Source organism: Natator depressus, chromosome 14, assembly GCF_965152275.1.
Source record: "Natator depressus isolate rNatDep1 chromosome 14, rNatDep2.hap1, whole genome shotgun sequence".
NCBI classification, from domain to species: Eukaryota; Metazoa; Chordata; order Testudines; family Cheloniidae; genus Natator; species Natator depressus.
The window spans coordinates 14,862,231-14,881,934 of NC_134247.1; the positions used below are offsets into that span (position 1 = coordinate 14,862,231).

At 44.7% G+C, this 19,704-nt stretch overlaps 1 protein-coding gene across 3 annotated transcripts in view; it reads left to right on the forward strand.

Annotated features, from left to right (window-relative positions):
- The first annotated feature begins 223 nt into the window (after positions 1-223).
- Positions 224-19,704, forward strand: part of TMEM94 (transmembrane protein 94) — a 96,193-nt gene continuing 76,712 nt past the window's right edge. Inside the window, exons 1-2 of one of the 3 annotated variants that reach the window (XM_074970587.1) lie at positions 313-354; positions 12,273-12,345. The gene's annotated coding sequence lies outside the window, so the exon portion shown is untranslated. Of the gene's footprint in view, positions 355-12,272; positions 12,346-19,704 lie in introns of all 3 variants that reach the window. The other 2 variants (XM_074970586.1, XM_074970584.1) reach the window with 2 other exon arrangements.

Below are 19,704 nucleotides of genomic sequence, written 5' to 3' on the forward strand. Positions count from 1 at the left end.
CTGCAGTCGCAATCCACGGGCCGCAGCCCAAAGCCTTGTAAGCACGAGGCAGCCTCAGCACAGACCTGCTTGAGGAAAGGGCGGATGTACAGCGTCTTGCCTCATCCGCATCAGACCTATCACAGTGCGGCATACCGCAGCCCGGGCTGGATCTGACCAACCAGAGGGCGGTGTCTTGAGCCGTGCCTGAAGTCGAACGCCTGGTGCCGTGACAAAAAAATGGGGTTAGTTGCCAGTAACAAAGATGGCGGTTCTAGCGCTGTTGGAGTAGGAGGCGAGAGGGGCTGGCGGGGCGCCCTGGGGAGCTGCTCAGCCCACCCGAGGTGGGGACAAGGAAGAGTTCAGGGAAGGCTGGTAAGTACCGTGCAGGCAGCGGGATGACCAGCTGGGCAGTGTCCTAGCCAGGGGGCTGCAGGAGATTCCCCTTCCCTTCCCACTGGACTCCCTGGGAGCTGGGGCTGCCGGGGTGGGAGCTGCTCTCCCCGGGGGCGGGGGGACTAGTTCCTGTTTGGTTGTGTTCACTTCTCCCTACCTTACTGGGCTCCCTGTGACCTAGGGGACTGCAGAAGGGGTTGCCAGGTGGAGAGCTGCCTGGGTGTCCCGTTGTGGGGATTAGCCACCACAGTTTGCCTGTATTCCCCTCCCCTATCGTTATCCCCCAGCCCCGAGACCTGGAGGTTTTATCTATAGACCTGTGAGCGTCTCCCCTCGTGGAGGTCTTAGAGGGGTGGTTTGCGGGAGTGGCAGCGTGACCACCATCTTTCACTCTGTTATTGCAGCCCCCCCCCCCCATTTGGTATTTTTCTTAAATTCCCAGCTTCTGGAGTCATGTGGTTACATCAAGTCTTGCTTTAATGCAGTGGTTCTTGACCTTTACTGTAGCTTGCACCCCTTTAGGTCTGAAAATATGTTCTCGCACCCCTTATCAAAAATTACACTTCAATTAGCTTAAAAACTTGAAAATTTAAAAACTTTGTAAATTACAGTAATTGTTAAAAAATGTATAATGTTAATAAATACATAGGTTTGATGAAACAATATAGTTGTACTTACGTGCCTGTGCTTAATTGGTGTGTTTGATAATTTATCTTCTAAAAAAATCTGGCATGTCTTGCACCCCCAGAAAGGGCATCTCGTGCACCCCAGGTAAAGAACCACTGCTTTAATGAAAAGAGTAAATTTTTTGCTGGTATGGTTGAAAAATGTTATCCAGGTATACTATAAAGGTTCAAAAACCAGAAAAATGAAAATGAGAGAGAACCCTCAACATATATCGTTTTTAAAAGTCTCTCTCTTTTTTGTGTGTGTGCGCCTTACAAATTATTTTTCAGTGCTTAGGTTTGGCAGTACTGCAGTGGTGTTTTGTGACCCTTGATTACATGAGAGAACTTTACTTTTGCAAGCACCTTCAATACTTGTACCACATTTTGCATCCACGCACATGAGCTTTCTTCCAATGCTGCACAATTTTCCCAGCACTGTTTCAGCAGCACTTGTTTTGAGCAAAGCCTCTGCAATTGCAGCTTGCCTGGGTTCTTCTGCTCTGTTGCAACAGACAGAAACCACTGCCATTTCAGCTACCCTGGTGCAATTAGTCCTCCCAGCACAGGCCTGTAGTGTCTTCACTGAACTCTCTAGTCAAGACTCTGTGCTCCAGGACTTGGAAGAGAAGTGATATTTCTCTTTTAACAGAAAACTGGATGGGAAGCTGTGTTTGGAACTGTGGGATGGGTATCAATGCAGTGTGAGTGCAGGAAGTGCTGCAGGGACACAATGGACTTGAAACAGGATAGCTAGAATGTATGGTGCACTTTGGCAACTTGCGCTGCTTCATTTACATTATAGCATGTTGCAATGGTGCAGTTCTCCGCGGTGGACAAAGCTATTAGGGATTGGCTCAAAGTACAGATATACTTCCTTATCCAGCTTGCCCTGGTGTTCCAGTGAACGCTAATGGGGAAGAGGATCTGCACTGTGTCTCAGTCGTTATTTAGCTCTCCTACTCCCATGCAGCCCTTTCTTGTTTTGCAGAATTTTTATCATCTTGCAGTTCATTTCCACTGTTTAAATGCATTGAATTTCCATTCTTTTAAGGGATTTTAACTTTCTAGTTATGAGGCTGCATGTTGCTTCCATTGTGTTTATTGAAATAAACTCCCTGCAGAGGCTTTTTTCCAGCTGAGGACATTTAATTTTGTATTATTTATTATATAAGTAGTATCAGTGGACCCAACAGTGATCAGGGCACTATGTTGGGCATTGTACAAATATAGAATGAGAGAGACCCCTGCCCTGAAGATTTTATAATCTAAATAGACCAGAGAGGGCTGGAGGAAAGTGATAATATAGTCAAGCATCAGAGGAGATTTCCAAAACATGTTGTAGGCTTTAAATATCTCATTAAAACTCACTATAAAATGCTTCCTAGCAGTTAGAGCTTATAAATAACTGCTTTACGATCCCCTGCACTAAAACGAGAGCCTCTCTCCAAACTGCACAGATTTGTACATGGAAGGGTGGCTGCAGGTTTGAATCACAGAAACTCATTGATTCATCTTTCCAAGGGAGGTGCCTGTTCTGGATGGCATTATGTTTGCATGATGCTTTTTGTAAGAGTAGGAAATTGCCCTGGTGTGCTTGTTCAAAATTCTTTCCCTTAGTCCCCATGCAGTTGTACAGGGTGCTGTCTGTAGGATGGCTGACACCCTCCATCCCCCATGTGGCTGAATTGCATAGACAGATGTTGTGTACATAGTTTATAAAACACTTTGGGCTCCTTCAAGATGGAAGTTTTTACATTTATTTAAAATAACGTACATTATTCCTTAATAGCTGCTGAACTTCCTTGAACTATAGCGCCTGCCAAAGTACAGTAGCCTGCATCTGACTCACTTGTTGGATTACTGCATGGACTGTGCTCTAATTAGTGATATCAGCCAAGTATTCGTAGTTGGCATACTTATTTTTCTATAAAATGCTTTGTGTTCTGTACACGAATGCTTCATATGTCTTTACTCCATTTCATATCAAACCACTTTACAGACACACAAGCCTCACAGCACCCCTTTTGTGGTAGGTATTATTCCCATTTTTACAAATGAGGAAACAAACAGGTTAATTGTCTTGGCCTCGGTCACGCAGCAGGTCGGGGCAGAGCTGGGAATAGAACCAAGGAGTCCAGACTCTCCTCACTGTAATCTCTAGACAGCATTGCTGTTTGTTTTTTCTTTTCTGTGTAGTTGTGGTTTTGGTCTGGCCTGTATAATGTTCTCGTGCAGTATCCAGACATGTAAGAAGCACATGCCCAGGGATTTGTTAGCATCGATTACATGATTGTTTGTCCAGTAAATGTGGAATGTTGGCTCTTTGTCCAGAATGCTCCTGTGTGAATGGGGGAGGATGTCTTTCAAGGTGAGCTAGGGGTAAATGGGTCATGAGAAAGTGTGGAGTGCATTACTATCTCCTTCCCACACACTACAATGAGTCAGCTCTGTAACTTTGCCAATCTTTGCCAATTTGTAGTGAGAGAATCTAGACTGTAGATCACTCGTGCAAACTTGTTGCAATAATGTCCAAGTGATTCGATTGACTAGCACCATTCAGTCCTTCGCACACAAGGGCCATACTTTATTTTGAATGAATTTATGAGAAACTTGAGTTTGGTAGTGGTGTTCCTTTGATGTTTGCTTCTGGGGAACTCCTGGAGAACAAAATGCCACAGACATTGCAGTTGTTAAATACCTGCAGGTGGTAACTGTTGCAAGGAGAATTGGGGTGTGTGTCTGTCTGTCTGGTTACACACAGTAACAAAATGTAGTTATGCATGCAGTTCAGTAACCTTGTTTTTAGGCTGGTACTAAAGAGTGTGAGCTGATCTTATATCAGTGGGGCCAGTCTTGCCAAAGAACCAGTGAGTACAGTTTACAATCCCCAATCTTTATCTCCACTTCCCCTTCCCCCAATGTTTATCTAGTGAGGGATTTATAAGGCCCCCGTTACCATAGCATCTGACCATCATGATGTTGGATTATATATGTCACTTCTTTGGTACTATCCATCCTTGTATACATATACTGTGAAATGTTTTAGTATTATGTTTGCTCTTTTGGGGCCTCATCCTAAGAAGCTGCTGAAGACTCACCACTACTGTTGAAGCTGATGGGACAGGACAGCTCTCATCACTCTTCAGAATTGGGCCCCACATTGCTGTAAATATTAGGTTGTTATTTTACTTTGTCTCAGACTGAATACTAGGACATGCTACTTTCCTATATGGTGGGCTACACATGGAATAGGGTAGACAAAGGAAACCTCCAAAAATCTAGCCTTTTAATTTTCTTTGCCAAAGGAATGAAAGTAATAGACTTTTTCCTTCTGAAATATTTTCTTATTGTTTTAAATCTTATATTTTAGCAAGATGGAAATAGTTGTTTTCAATATAATATACATTCATCACTACTATCTTCCCTACCTTGTAGTGTTGCTGCATCCCTGGCAATTAGATTGACTTTGTTAATCTGCACCTGATATCTTTAGTTTTTTATCTATAAAAGCATGCACCCATCGCTTAAGCCTCTGGTTGACTTTGTTGATAAAACCACTAATAATTTATTGTAACCTACTGCATACTATTAGCTTATTTAGGTGAGGCCTATCAAGGACCTGATACAGAGTCCACTGAAGTCCGTGGCAAGACTTCCAAGCTCCATTTGACAAATTTTAAATAATGTAAACTGTAAGGCAACTCTCACCCCCAAGAGCTTACTAGTATTTAATAAAGATTGGCCATCTTTATGTTAAAGTTGTCATTTAAAACATTTTTTTTAGAAGGGATGTAAATCCTCCTGTTTCAAGGCATGAGCTAATCTGTAAGTTACAGGTGTTAGGAAGAAACTCCCTGTATAGGCAGGTTAGTCTGTAATTGCTCAGTTCAGACCTATTGTACCTTCCTCTAAGCAGCTGGTCCTGCTAGGCAGGATACTGGATTAGACTAGATAGACCACTGGCCTGACCCATTTGGCAATTACTACTTCACTAAGACCTTGTCTACACTATGAAATTAGGTCAAATTTATAGAAGTCGGTTTTGTAGAAAGCGTTTTTATACAGTCGATTGTGTGTGTCGCCACACAAATGCTCTAAGTGCATGTAGTTGGCGGAGTTTGTCCACAGTACCGAGGCAACCATCGACTTCCGGAGCATTGCACTGTGGGTAGCTATCCCACAGTTCCCGCAGTCTCCGCTGCCCATTTGAATTCTGGGTAGAAATCCTAGTGCCTGATGGGGCTAAAACATTGTCGCGGGTGGTTCTGGGTACATATCGTCAGGCCCCCCTTCCCTCCCTCCATGAAAGCAAGGGCAGACAATCGTTTTGCACCTTTTTTCTTGAGTTACCTGTGCAGACGCCCTATCACGGCAAGCTTGGAGCCTGCTTAGCTAACCGTCACCGTATGTCTCCTGGGTGCTGGCAGACGTGGTACTGCATTGCTACACAACAACAGTTTATTGCCTTTTGGCAGCAGACAGTGCAGTATGACTGGTAGCTGTCGTCGACGTGGTCCAGGGTGCTCTTTTAACTGACCTCGATGAGGTCAGGGGCGCCTGGGCAAACATGGGAGTGACTCAGCCAGGTCATTTCCCTTTTAAGTTTCGTCTCATGGCGATTCAGTCCTACCGGCAGTTCACTGTCTCTTAATCTGCAGCCAGCAGAAGATGATGGCCAGCAGTCATACTGCACCGTCTTCTGCCGAGCACCCAGGAGATGATGATGGCTAGCGGTTGTACTGCACAGTCTGCTGCCAGAAAGATGTATAAAGATAGATGAAGTGGCTGAAAACAAGAAATTGACCAGATTTGTTTTGTATTCATTTTCTCCTCCCCCCCTCCGTGAAATCAACAGCCTGCTAAAACCAGTTTTGAGTTCTATCCTTGAGGTTTTGAGTTCTATCCTTGAGGGGGCCATTCTGCTTCTCGCAAAGCCACCCCCTTTGTTGATTTTAATTCCCTGTAAGCCAATCCTGTAAGCCATGTTTTCAGTCGCCCCTCCCTCCGCCAGAGCAACGGCAAACAATTGTTTCGCACCCTTTTCCCTGGATTGCCTGAGCAGGAGCAGATGCCATAGCACAGCAAGCATGGAGCCCGTTCAGCTCACCACAGCAGTTATGACCATTGTAAACACCTCGCGCATTATCATGCAGTGTATGCAGAACCAGCACCTGAAAAACCAAGCGAGGAGGCGAGGGCAGCGTGGTGATGAGGACATGAACACACTTTTCTCTAAAACCGCGTTCCCCCACAATTTGGAGATCATGGTGTTAATGGGGCAGGCTCATGCCATGGAACGCCGATTCTGGGCCCGGGAAACAAGCACAGAGTGGTGGGACTGCATCGTGTTGCAGGTCTGGGATGATTCGAAACTTTCGCATGCGTAAGGGCACTTTCATGGAACTTTGTGACTTGCTTTCCCCTGCCCTGAAGTGCAAGAATACCAAGAGGAGAGCAGCCCTCACAGTTCACAAGCGAGTGGCAATAGCCCTGTGGAAGCTTGCAACGCCAGACAGCTACCGGTCAGTCGGTATTCAATTTGAAGTGGGCTAATCTACTGTGAGGGTTGCTGTGATGCAAGTAGCCAATGCAATCACTGAGCTGCTGCTATCAAAGATAGTGACTCTGGGAAATGTGCAGGTCATACTAGATGGCTTTGCTGCAATGGGATTCCCTAACTGTGGTGGGGCTATAGACGTAACGCATATCCCTATCTTGGGACAGGACCACCAGGGCAGCCAGTACATAAACCACAAGGGGTACTTTTCAATGGTGCTGCAAGCACCGGTGGATCACAAGGAACATTTCACCAACATCAGCGTGGGATGGCCGGGAAAGGTTCATGACGCTCGCGTCTTCAGGAACTCTGGTCTGTTTAAATGGCTGCAGGAAGGGATTTACTTCCCAGACCAGAAAATAACTGTTGGGGATGTTGAAATGCCTATATGTATCCTTGGGGACCCAGCCTGCCCCTTAATGCCATGGCTCATGAAGCCGTACACAGGCACCCTGGACAGTAGTCAGGAGCTGTTCAACTATAGGCTGAGCAAGTGCAGAATGGTGGTAGAGTGTGCATTTGGACGTTTAAAGGGTCGCTGGCGCAGTTTACTGACTCACTCAGACATCAGCAAAGCCAATATTCCCATTGTTATTGCTGCTTGTTGTGTGCTCCACAATCTCTGTGAGAGTAAGGGGGAAGACGTTTATAGCTGGGTGGGAGGTTGATTCAAATCGCTTGGCCACTGAATACATGCAGCCAGACACCAGGGCAGTTAGAAGAGCACAGCAGGAAGCGGTGCGCATCAGAGAAGCTTTGAAAACCAGTTTCATGACTGGCCAGGGTACTGTGTGACACTTCTGTTTGTTTCTCCTTGATGAAAACCCGCCCCCTTGGTTGACTCGAATTTCCTGTAAGCCACCCACCCTCCCGCCTTTGATCACAGTTTGCTTGCAAAGGAAATAAAGTCACTATCATTTAAAAAACATGTATTCTTTATTAATTGATTATAAAAATAGGGAGATAACTCACAAGGTAGCCCGGGTGGGGTGTGAGAGGAGGGTAGGAGGGAAGGAAAAGGCCACTTTAAAACTTGTTGAATGCCAGCCTTCTGTTGCTTGGGCTGTCCACTGGTTTGGAGTGGTTGGGTGCCTGGAGCCTCCCACCCCGAGTTCTTGGGCGTCTGGGTGAGGAGGCTGTGGAACTTGGGGAGGAGGGAGGGTGGTTAAGCAGGGGCTGCAGCGGCAGTCTGTGATCCTGCTGCCGTTCATGAATCTCCACCGGACGCCGGAGCATGTCCGTTTGATCCCGCAGTATCCCCAGCGTTTCCTCATGCCGCCTCTGATCTTCCTGCTGCCACCTCTCCTCACGTTCATCAGCCACCATCCTGTACTCTGCTATTGTGTCCCTCCACACAGCTCTGTCAGTGCCGGACGACTGCATGAGCTCAGAGAACATTTCATCGTGCATGCGTTTTTTCACTGCCTTATCTGAGAGAGCCTCTGGGACGGAGGAGGGAGGCTTGAAACATTTGCAGCTGCTGGAGGAAAAAAAGGGAGTGAAGTATTTAAACAGATACATTTTACAGAACAATGCCTGTACTTTCACAATGAACAACACTATTCACATTACATAGCAGACGTGATTTTTGGTACAGGGTCACATTTTGCGTCTTATATTGAGTGCCTGCGGCTTTGGTGTTAGAGGTCACACACGCAGGGCCGGGCAACAGAATTCGGCTTGCAGGCGGCCATGGTAAGCCATAGTCTTTCGGCTTCTGCAACCTTCATAACAGCAGCCCCCTCCTTTCCCATACCAAGCAAAGCCCGTTGAGTTGGCCATTTACTGCTGCAGTTTTCCTGTTAATGTGCAGCAGCAGAAACCAAATTTACCCCCTCCCCCCATCCAATTCTCTGGTATGATCGCTTTTCCCCTCCCCCCAGCTCCCTGCTAGACAAACGCGAACAGCTCAGTGCCAATGGCTCCCCCTCCCACCGCGTGGCTAACTGTGGGGAGGATTTCTTTTCAGCCACAGGCAAACAGTCCAGTAGGAAAGGCCACCTCTGAATGTCCCCTTAATCAAATTCCACTATTTCAACCAGGTTACCATGAACGATATCACTCTCCTGAGGATAACACAGAGAGATAAAGAACGGATGTTGCTTGAATGCCAACAAACACCGGGACCATACGCTGCCAGGCTTTGTCATGCAATGATACCAGATTACTTGATACTAGCATGGCATGGTAAAGTGTCCTACCATGGAGGATGGAATAAGGCTGCTCTCCCCAGAAACCTTCTGCAAAGGCTTTTAGAGTACCTCCAGGAGAGCTTCATGGAGATGTCCCTGGAGGATTTCCGCTCCATCCCCAGACACGTTAACAGACTTTTCCAGTAGCAGTACTAGCCATGAATGCATCCCAAGTCCTCAGGGCTACTTAATCATTAAAAAACGCTTGCTTTTATAACATGTATTATATTTAAAAAGGTACACTCACCAGAGGTCCCTTCTCTGGCTTCGTTGGTTTGAGAGGGTATTTCAGTCAGTGTGATAAAAAGATCCTGGCTGTCAGGGAGAACGGTGTGCTGTGTGCTCTCCCCAAGCTCATCGTCCTCCTCCTCATCTTCCCCATCTGCAAAATCCTTAGCCATGGCGGAGAGTATCCCATCCTCTGAGTCCATGGACGGGGTGGGATAGTGGTGGCGGCCCCCCCCCCAGAATTGCATGTAGCTCAGCGTAGAAGCGGCATTTCTGGGGCTCTGTCCCGGAGCGTCCGTTTGATTCTTTGGTTTTCTGGTACGCTTATCTGAGCTCCTTAAGTTTCACGCGGCACTGTGTTGCGTCCCTGATGTAGCCTCTGTCCCTCATGGCCTCTGAGATTTTTTTGAAATGTTTTGGTATTTCGTCTTTTGGAACGTAGTTCTGATAGCACGGATTCTTCTCCCCATACAGCGATCAGAGCCGGTACCTCCCGTTCAGTCCATGCTGGAGCTCTTTTTCGATTCTGGGACTGCATGGTCACCTGTGCTGATGAGCTCGCCTGGCCAAACAGGAAATGAGATTCAAAAGTTCGCGGGGCTTTTCCTGTATGCTTGGCCAGTGCATCCGAGTTCAGAGTGCTGTCCAGAGCGGTCACAATGGTGCACTGTGGAATAGCTCCTGGAGGCCAATACCTTCGAATTGCTTCCACACTAACCCTAATTCGAAATGGCGATGTCGATTTCAGTGCTAATCCCCTCGTTGGGGAGGAGTACAGAAATCGGTTTTAAGAGCCCTTTATGCCGAAAAAATGGCTTCGTTGTGTGGACGGGTGCAGGGTTAACTTGGATTTAACGCTGTTAAATCTGACATAAACTCATAGTGTAGCCAAGGCCTAACTGGGAAAAAAATTAAAATGAAAGGTGTATTTTTTTTTCAAATGCATAGGGCCTGCTCCTGCTAAACCTATGTCTTGGAAGTAATCCCATCACTTGTCTGATTAAAGACTGTTTACTTAAGGGAGTATTTGTGGACCAGACCTCTCCCCCAGATTCGCGTTCTTTGTCTTTGCTGCTTGACTTCTGGCTTAGACCTTTCTCCCGCAACCCTCACCAACCCCGCCCAATCCTTTGGGGGCAATGTTCTGGTCTGAGACTATTGTACTGAAGAAGAAAGGAAGGGGTCAGATGTGCATTTCTTGTTAGAAAACCCTCTGAAAATAAGGAAGAAATGCAAGTAAAATGGAAACCACTAATGTTTAGTAGCAAATGTTTAAAAATGTATATTGTAATTAATTTAAAATTGGGGCCAGGTTTACACTTACAAATTAGATTGACAGAGTCACATTGGTAAAGGCTGTGAAAATTTTCATGCCATGAATACTGTAGTTAGGTTGACCCTGGTGTAGCCACAGCAAGGTTGATGGAAGAATTCTTCCAATTAACTACAGTGATGGAAAAATCCCTTCTGTCAGTGTAGGAAGCTGCGGTGCCACAGCTGTGCCACTGTAGCGAAGACATACCTTGGGTTTCAAAATCCATTGCTTTCCTCACTGATTTCAAGGCAGAATGAGTCTCTTCTTCTGTTAGCAAGAAAAGTGAACTTCCGTAGAATAAGCTGAGGGCTTGTCTACATGAGACATTATTGCACAGAAAGCCAAGGTCTGAATCTACAGCACACTGGTTTACAGCATGGTAACATCCTGTGTGGACATTGCTACAGTGCACTAAAATTTCATGTTACATGTCAAAGCACGCTACAGACCTATAGGAATATCCACATAGGTGCTTTCTGTGTGCCGCCCTAGCACACTGCAGATTCACACTCTGGTTGCCCCAAACATCCCTTGTAGACAAGCCCGAGACTCATCTACAGCTACAGAACAGTGGAAATACGAAGGGAATATTTCTTGAGTACTCTTTTGTTGACAGTTTTTAAGCAACACTACTTCACGTTTATTTGGTAACTTCTTTCAGAGGTTCTCACCAACCTTAGAGATGTAAATGAACTATACCACACAGCTCACCTGTGAAGTGGGTAAGTATTAGCCTGATCTATAAAGTTGGGACACTGAGGCAGAGATGTTATGGTTTGTCCCAGATCAAACAGTGAATTAGGGGCAGAAATAGAATCTGATAGTCAGACTGCCAGTTCATCTGCTCTAATTACTGTACACACTTGCTGGGCATTAACACAATTAACAATGCCACTTTTAAGCGCTCCTTGAAGCCCAGCTATCAGTAAACACACAGTGATCCAAATTATCAGCTCGATGCTCAATACGGGTGACTAGGAAGACCCTATTGCATTGCTAATATATATATATATGTTCTAAGCTGTTCTTTCTAAGGCAGCTGTTTTTTCTCATTTGTTTCCCATGTTTCTATTCTAGGTGATATATCAGACTTCTCTTCTTGTGGGATTCATTTCTGGCAATGAGATGTTCAGACTCTCTCCATCTTCTTTGTAGATGTAATACAGATTGGGAATTATACTTAAATAAAGTGAAAGCATTAGGAATTGAACAGTCCAGGGAAAACTCTGTAGCCAGGAATGTTTTTTCTCTTCCTGGAATATTTGTAACATGGGATGCTTTTGAAGCACAATTTTTTTTCCAGGTACATTGACAGTGTAATTGTCTGATTTTTTTTTCCTATTCAGCTGCTGCCATCATACATCTTGTATAATGTATTCCATTGTGTTGTTTTTATTGTTGGATTATATAACCTAAATACATCAAAAGGGTGTTGTGAGGCTTAATCAGTTAATGTTTCTGCAGTACTTTGAAATTCTTGATGGGAGATGCTTAACAAATGCAGAATATTATTACTAATATATGAAAACTCAGATTTAAGAAATATACTTTATAAATGCCCAAATTTGGGGAGCTCATGTTTAATTCTAAAGATGGTTATTTTAATATTCAGATGCATCCCTCCAAAGGCTCAGCATCTGATATTCAGACAGGTGTTTCAAATGCTGCTTAGCTGATAGAAACGTGTTGACCTTCAGTCAAGCTACAAGTCTCACTTTTTCTCCCAGGCCTTTTCTGGGTGGGAGGGATGAGTTGAGGGTGGTGGGAAAGTTTTTTGTTTTGCATTTGGAAGAGTTCAGTTTGTTGGACACTGGGTCTGATTGTTGTTTCATATTGAATGTACATGAAGCCAAACCAGTGGGTAGATGCATTATTATAAATTGAAATAAAGAGAAATATTCTGAAATAAAACTATGAATCTCCCTATGTTCCTCTAGGTAATTATTGGCTCAATTCTACAGAATTGTCACACAATTGGCCCTACATGGAACATAGGTCAGCAGCAGTGAGGTAATGTATCGAGAGAACAACTGAATGTTAAAGACAGCAGTTACACTGGCTATATTATTTGGCTGAGCTTGCAAGGCTTTTCACTCAGCCTGATGGCATTTCTCTGCGTGGTGTAATGCAATAACTTTTGAATGCTACATCCAATCAGTTCCAGAATTCCAGGGAATGTTCTGGGCATCAATAGGTAGAACCCTATTGATGATTTTGGGGGAAAATTTGAAAACCAGAAGGGATGAAATGTTGGGGGGAGGACGCAGAGTTTCTGTCATCTGCTTAGCAGAGTCATAACTTCAAACACCTCTATAATTGTCTAATGTTCAAAAATCAAGTTGATGGTACCCATTAACACCTTCCAGTATAATACCCATATCTCATCTCTGCTTGTCCTCCCAATGGAGTTTAAAATGTTGGCACCCTGCATGACTTATCTCCCAGGCAGAAAGAAGATAAATAGTAATATTGGGGGGGTAAGGGGAAAATGGGGGGGGCACACAGAGTTCCTGGCATGGGGGAATGGGTAGCACACAGAGCCCCTGGCCTGGTGGGCCCTGGTATCAGGAAGAGGAGAGTGGTGGCATACAGCGTCCCTGGGGGGAATATGGGAATGGGAGTACAGAGGCCCTCGCATGGAAGGAAGTAAGGGACCCTGGTATGGGAACAGGGAATGGGGGTGCATACAGAGACTCTAGATGAGGGACACTGGTATGGAGGGGAGGGAGAATGTAGCAAAGTTGTCACTCCAGTATGGTCCCTTTTGTCCAGGTGTATTGGTGCATCAACACTGCCTCAGTTTCCCACAAAGTCCTTTGGCCTATTCTGGCTATAGGAGTGACCCGCCCTCCAGCAAGACCACTTTACAGAGTCCAGCCCTTTTCAGGGCCACAGAATCCATTGCCAGAGTCCAACAGAAGTGTATAAAAAAAAAACAAACATCAGCCCAGCTGGACCAAGCTGGCAGCCACCTCATTGCAGGTGTGCCTCTGCTGCTCTAGACTGTTCTCCTGTGTAACCACAGGTTTCTGTGCCTTAGACAGTCCCACAATCTAGGGGCTGGTGTACTCCTTCCCTTACTCCAGGTCTCAAGCAGACTACAGCTCATCAGGCCCTTGTGTCAGCTGAGGCTTCCAGCTCACGCACTGAAGAAGCCTATCTACTTTTCTCCCCTTCTTCCTCCCTTTCTAAATCCTGCACCCATGCCTAATAGCCAGTACAAGTGCATCTGGGGAGGAGCTAACTGAATCTCTCACTGCAAGTTAACCTCTTCCAGACCTGTCACCGGGGTGGTGGGGAGGGAGAGGGAGACACAGAGCCCCTAGCATGTGCCAGAGAGGGAATGGTGGGGGGACCCAGGCCCAGATCCTCAAAAGTATTTAGGCACGTAACTTCCACTGAAATCAATGGAAGTTATAAACCTAAATACTTTTGAGGGCCTGGGCCACAGAACTACTGGCATGTGCTGGAAGGGCTCGGGGGGGAGTTGCAGGGAGTCCCTGAAATAGAAGATGATGGGAGAATGGCACACAGGGAGCCTGTGGAAGAAATGGAGAAATGCAAGGAACTCCTGGTATGTGCAATGAGTTTGGCCTACAGAAGCTACAAAGTGTGTGAACCCCTAATTCTATGAAGCCATATTTACTATTTGTATCTCATGATCCTCCCCCCGCACTATGCAAATTGTTTTTACTGGATACTACATAAATGTTGCAAACAAATTGGGGATTGTTTGATAATAGAATATGTATTTGAAAAACAAGGGCTTTATGTGCAGGCAAATTATATTTTAGATGACTTAAGTACTATGACTCCAGTACTGATCTCGCCAGAGAAGGCAGACTTTGTCTGTAGTTTCAGTTGTCCTTGTCATATAAATATCATAGCTTATCTACCGTTAGCTATGTTCAAAACTTTTGGTTCTTAGTAAACAAACTCCTTAAAGTGTGGTTCTGCTGTGAAAAGATCTGCTTGCTGTGTGTATCCAGAGTGGCACAAGAAGGATGTGGGTTCATTGCTTCACTTTTGAAGTGTTTAGGATGGGGGTGGGCAAACTTTTTGGCCCGAGGACCACATCTGGGTATGGAAAACATATGGTGGGCCATGAATGCTCACGGAATTGGGGTTGGGGTACAGGAGGGCATGAGGGCTCCAGCTGGGGGTGTGGGCTCTGGGGTTAGGGTTGGGGATGAGGGGTTTGGGGTGTAGGAGGGTGCTCTGGGCTGGGACTAAGGGGTTCGGAGGGCAGGAGGGGATCAGGGCTGGGGAAGGGGGGTAGGGGGACAGGCTCTGGGCGGTGCTTACCTCAAGCAGCTCCCAGAAACAGCGGCATGTCCCCTCTCCGGCTCCTACGTGGAGGCGCAGCCAGGTGGCTCTGCACGCTACCCTGTCTACAGGTGCTGCCCCTGCAGCTCCCATTGGCTGTGATTCCCGGCCAGTGGGAGCTGCGGGGGTGGCGCTTGGGGGGGGGACAGCATGCGGAGCCCCCTGGCTGCCCCTACGCATAGGAGCTGAAGTGGGGAAGTGCTGCTGCTTCCAGGAGCTGTGCGGAGTGGGGCAAGACCCCGACCCTGCTCCCTGGCTGGAGCGGAGCAAGCCCCAGACCCTGCTTCCCGGCGGGAGCTTGAGGGTCGAATTAAAATGTCTGGAGGGCTGGATGCAGCCCCCGGGCGGTAGTTTGCCCACTTCTGGTTTAGGACCTAACCATTTTTGTCACCTTAAGTTGCAGGAGAGAAAAATTGAATTGATGATGAGTTTCACATCAGTTCCATTCAGACTTTGGGAAAACCCTGTGTGTCTAGGTCTCCCTTTATGGGATAACTAGATAGCTATGGAGATATCAATCAGAATTGTTGTTCATTGTTTTTTGGTAGCCATTTAGATTTATGTAGGTAAAGAGTATCCACTCTTTCCAACCAATCTAGTGTATGTCTAACTTCACTGCTGAGAGTCCCCCTCCCTGGCATTATAGATGCTTGCACTGATCTTAGAGTGACACTCTTACACATGCTGAACAATGTGTTTTGAACTTTGACAAGTGGCATGTTTTGCCTTCAAGATCACATTTCAGTTTGCTGCCTGAAACAGAATGTCACTACAGTGCTGAGCAAGGCTGTCTCCTGCACAGCTGTCTCCCTTCATGACCTCCTTCCATTGAAATGGTACTGGAAGGGGGAGCAGAGCAGAGCCGAGCCACCGCTGCTAACGATCTGGGCTACACTGGATCAGCACAGAGAACATTCAGAATGTTTTCTTCACTTTCTGCTTTTGTGGCTTTGGCCTCCAGGTATCTGAGTGTGTCCTTGCTAGTCAAGGCCATGAGTCTCCTATATGGGCTAATAGGAAGAAGAATCCTGGAGCTTTCTCAAACCCTGCTCTGAATTGCCATTTTCCTTCATTTTAAAAGTCCATCCTCTCTCCCTTTGCCTTGTGTTGAAGTGATCCCTGAGTTAAGGGCAAGATACCAAGGCACTATTTTGCTCTATAGGGGCATACTAAGGTATATGTGCCTCCTTCCCAGTCCCAGCCCCTCTTTGTCTGCTACACTCCAGAAACATTTTGTGATCTTTTCATTGCACTTGTTAATTCGCCTGACATAGTTGGTAGCCCATTTTTTGTTTTGAGACCCTCACAGGCAAAGAAACAGTATGGGAATGATGCTGAGTCCAGACTGCTAGCTACTTCTGATGATGTGCCAGCCAGAAAATAGAGACAGCAAAAGTAACTACAGATGATGGTTTCTTGTCCTACGTACTCTGAACAATTCATCCCTAGTAAATTAACTGAGCATGTGTAACCTCAAATGCGGATGTCTGAATGAACGGAAATGCATATATGTGACGCTTAGGTGTGTGGCAGTTCTCCAAAAAGGGCCATGTTTTTGGAGTTTAAGGTACTCACCCTAGACAACCCACATCATGTATCATTTGAAAGCTTATTTTATGTACATTTAGATGAGGTATCATGTGGAGCTGTCAAGTAGTGCTGTAAGCCTGTAGGTGAGGTGAAACAAAATGAAAGTGTCATTTTTTGCACAGTTCCAGAAACACACTGCCATACGACTATGACTGTTGCATCCGATGAAGTGAGCTGTAGCTCACGAAAGCTTATGCTCAAATAAATTGGTTAGTCTCTAAGGTGCCACAAGTCCTCCTTTTCTTTTAGTTTTTACTGTTTAAGTTAATTTCAACACCTTATTGTGGTGTTTATTGGTCAAAGCTACCAAATGACAATGTACTAAAATATTTTTATTGGTTTTGCATGGGCAAGTTTTTTTTAGAAATGACTAAGCAAAAATGCTGTATATTAACATTTTGTAATATATTAACAGGAAATGTTTTCACATTGCGTATTAATTGGCAAAATATCGCACAAGTGGTTATAATAGTTTTCTATATTTTCAGCTGAAATTTGCTGACCAGATTAGTCTCTCACTGAACATTGTGCACTAATAGCAGTAGTTTGCATGCCCATAGTTTATACTGCAGTGGGTAGATATAAATGTACATGAATTCCTAACATAATGCTTCTTCATTTGTAAGCTTTTGTACATACGGTGTACCTCTAGTCTTCCTGGTAGAAGATTTTAATTTGTAATTGTCTACACATGCAGTACTAGCTTTTGAAATATTCTAGGAACTAGATTTTTAATTTAGTGACACTTTTTTTTATGTAAAGGTCATTATTAGTGTTAGAGATGACAATACACAGCTTCGTATTATGAATATACAAAAACTATGAGAGAGAGACGTTGTCTAACAAGAAGTAGTGACAATAAAGTCCACAGACAAGTCCTTGCCTCTGCACTGAAGAGGGATGAAGAGCATGTTACAGATTTTACCAACCATATGATCAACAATATGACACACTCATTTGACCCTGAATCACCATCCAGAGGTGCTTAACAATGTTCTCTGGATTGTATGTAACATCAGATGTACAAAAGTCTACTCAAAATAGCAGATGTTGGTGAAGAACAACTGGAGAGAGATGAGAGATTCTCTTAATTCTAATGGGACACGTAGCTTCTTCAGACCAGTCAAGAAATCTGACATGATCATTTGCTGACATGGCCAAGAAGACCAAATTTGTCTGTCGGGGAGGGACGATCACAGCAGCTCTCAGTCCAGAAATTGTTTTCTGTAGAGCCCTGTCCTTAGCAAGATGCAGAAATGATGTTTCAATGACAACTGTTCTTAGTCATCCTGTAGGACCTGTGCCTATGTCCCTCTTTCATGGTGATGGAACAATGAGAAGAATAGACAAAGCTGTATTAGGGCATCAGCTGGAAGCTCAAGATGAAAGAATCCACGAGCTGAGAGCATGCAAGAAAGAAATCACAGTGTACATCAGAAATGCCATGGCTGTCGTACAAATGATGGCTGGAGACAAATTCCACACATTTGATTGAGTCCTGCTGAGTCCTTAAGGCAGATCCAAAAGGTTTGACAAAGTTAATTTGTAGTCAAAGTCTTTAACAGATATGACAACAGTAACTCTGTGAAAACTGCAGAAAGACCGCGCCGGACAGGATCTAAGATTGGATGCAAGAAATACCAGTTGATTGGTGGGTGCTCTGTGCCTCCATGGTAAAAGTTTCTCAACATGGCATCCAGCAAGCAGTCACGTGTACAATTTCTCTGTGAATATATGGTTCAAAATGTACCTGAGAGTGTAGGAGCACACCCACACTCTCCTCCTTGCTGTAGGCTTTTTGCAAGGTGAAGTAACAAAGTCCATCACCAGTAAAGGTGTTGAAGAAGCCCAAGACTTGTACAGTACTGAAGAATAAGTGGACACAAGGTTGCTTCTGCATATTGTATGTGCCAATATGGCTTTTGAGTCTCTTGATGTCAAAGGAACCATAGTAATTAGGTCACTTGAAGTTTTGGTTCTTGTTCACTGCTTTCCAAAAATGATAATGTGTTGATTGAAATATGCACCATTACTAGCACAACAGACGTGTCATTTCATACCTGTGCACACAATTTGTTACACACCTCAGACCTGACTTCTGCAACATACTTTCTGCTGTACACTAATTAACAGGGTGTAACTCTATGTCATCCCTGTTTGCTATTTGGGGGCGGGGGGAGTTTGTGTTTAATGTCATCAAAACAAAGGGAGCTTACCGCTTCAGAGATCTTGCCTGTTGGGGGAAGAGTGACACAAGCTGCAATTTTTTGCAAGAAGGAAGTCTGTAATACTGCTGTATGACCAGAGTGAGAAAGAAAAGGAAACCCACAGAGACCTGAATTGCTTGTGCCTCAATCTAGCCAACAAAAAGGACAAGTCGCTGGTCAAACGCTGACCATATAAGGACAGTTTTGAAGAATATGTCAGAAGAGCACCATGGCAAACAACTATTTGGATGTCTTCACACACAGACAAACCAGATGTTGGATCGCCATTGCAACATGGATGGAAAAATGTGGATGAACTACCATAGGTGCTAGAACTAAGAGTGCTGGAGGAAGGGGGCTGCTGCACCCCCTGGCTTGAAGTGGATTCTGTTATATACAGGGTTTACAGTTTGGTTCAATGGCTCTCAGAAACCCCACTATAAAAATTGTTCCAGCGCCACCATGTACTACTTCCTGTATCTTCAAGGGCCCCAGGGCATCTGAGCTTCTGTAGGATCTTCTTTGTGCCTGTACCTGTAGGGGTCACTGCACAATCAACTGTGGTTGTAGTCAACAGACTTCCGTGCATAGGACTGTGTATGTGCTAAGGCAATGAAGATTATGATAACCCATGCACTCTCAGCATGATGAACAAGATGATGATGATGATGATAATGACTAGAAATGTCACCATCTCTATTACATTTCAGTGATACCTGTACAAATTTATTATTATTTTTGTTTTACCTTTAGATTGTTGTTATGCTTTGAGGTCACAAAGAAATCCAATTTTATGTTTTGAAATAATATAGTCATTAAACAGAAACAAATGGAAATATTTCAAAATGGTCATTTTAATGTGGTGTCATTGTTTTATCTCCGTTTCTGTGGTAATTGCACCACTTGACAGCTTCACATCATACCTTGTCTTAAAGTAGACATAACATTTTCAAATGATGTATGAGGCGCATATTACTCCTGGGGGAATTCTGTGCCAAAAAATTAAAAATTCTGTGCACAATATTTTAAAATTCTGCATTTTTTTAATCAAAGTAACGCAATAATGCTGGTTTCAATTATTTTAGTAATTTATTTAAACTACCATACAATGAATGGAGAATGGGCATGGGGAGCATTGGAGGAAATCCATCAGATCCCCTCTGTCTAATAATAATGTAGCTAATAATGACCCGTTACTTCGTTATTGGTCAACAAATATATGCAGCCATATGCTCAGTGTTACATC